Source organism: Brassica oleracea, chromosome C3 (assembly GCF_000695525.1).
Source record: "Brassica oleracea var. oleracea cultivar TO1000 chromosome C3, BOL, whole genome shotgun sequence".
Classification (NCBI taxonomy): domain Eukaryota; kingdom Viridiplantae; phylum Streptophyta; class Magnoliopsida; order Brassicales; family Brassicaceae; genus Brassica; species Brassica oleracea.
In genome coordinates, this window is record NC_027750.1 from 30,867,421 (window position 1) to 30,869,119 (window position 1,699).

Here is a 1,699-nt window from a genome sequence, read left to right on the forward strand (position 1 = left end):
TGCTTCCCGTGTCAATGAGTACTCTGCCGACTTCCAGATCTCGTATGACAAGATCTATGACGAGCGGATCGCAGTGAGGTTGATCGATCCCGCCGGCTTCCTCCTTCGTGAAGGTGATTGAGCAATTTTGACCATCTCGGGTAAGAGACCATGTAGGCTAGTTTGCACTCGACTCCGCCTTTCGCTGGTAAGCCTTGATGGCCAAAACCGTATCGTTGCAGAATTGCGATCCTCCAATGATCATGTTGACTCTGCGACGATTGTTATCGTTCCCCTTGTCGTCCGGCCTTCTGCCGCGTTTATCCTCGGATTGGTTTCTTTGAGGAGATTTCTCAGCGGGCGGATTTCTGTCCGTCTTTGGGAGGCGATCGGTTTCGAGGATGAGATCTTTCACGCTGGTCAGTTCCGAGAGCTCTCCAGCTAGTAGCTTCGCGGCCAGCCTTGCTCCCAAGACTTTACAGTTAGTCGTGGAGTGTCCTCGGGACAGGTGGAACTCGCATAAGGTGTTTTCGTCATATCCTTGATTGCGAGTCCACGTATTACCCGTGGTTCGGCCCTGATCCGAATTGATCGCGTAATTGTGCGCTCCTTGGAGATCTCCCCCCTCAAGATGGACATACTTGTCGTTACGAGAGTTCTTCTTCTTTGTTTTTGGATCTACATCTTTCGAGGATTGTCTTGCCGACTTATGTTTTTCCGATAAGACTTTCGTTTCTTCCTCGATTATGATGTAGTCCGTCGCCTTGTGGAAGGCGTCTTGGATCGCCCGCGGTTTGTCGAGGGTTATCTATTTTCTGAATTTCGACTTATACCAGGGCGTCTTTCTGAGCGCATCAATGGCTACCTTGTCACTTATCCCGCTGACCCTGGACATTACCAGCTTGAATCGGCTGATGAACTTGCGGAGGGGTTCGTCTTCCCTCTGGGACAGACTCCAGAGATCGACATCGGAAATTTCTCTATCTATGAACATAGAGTATTGCTTGAGAAATTCCGATGCGAGCTGTCGGAAACTGCAGATAGAGTTTCGCTTAAGGCGTGCGAACCATTCGAGGGCTGCTCCTTCCAGATTCTCGACGAACAGGCGGCAGTTGCCGGCGTCTTTTTCGCCGTCCTTCAGGCTCGCTCTTCCCCTCGTGATGTGGAAAGCCTGAAGGTGCATCTTCGGATCGGTCGTACCATCATACTTCGGTACTTTGATTTTTCCCAGATCGGATACCCTCATATCTGAGATGCAAGTGGTGAAGGGGGTTTTCCGAGCCCCTTCCAGTAGCCTGTCGATCTCGGGTGCAGCGCTGGTAGCGTGATGGATTTGAGATTTCACGGCTCTTACTTCTGCCGCAGTCTTGGTGATATAGTCGCTCAGTTTGCTTTTCAGCCAGCTCCTCTTGTTCGTTCCAATAGAGGACTTCCTCCTCTTCCATCATCGGTTTGTCGAACGGAGAACTTTCTCGAGCAGATCGGCTTCTAGTCCTTCTTGGATGTCTGTCGACGTCCTCATCGGTATCGTTGCAGACATCGCTAGGATCCAGGTCGACGTGCTCGACTTCGTTATCCTCCGAATCTTTCGCGGGAGGCGGAGGACTTTCAGGGTTCCCCTTTTCGGCGGGAGATTTTTTGCTAGGGTTTTGAACCGAAGGTTGTTCCCGCGCGGCTCCAGGCCTATCGAGTGGGGTAGCGAAGTCGAGTCTTTTCCCGC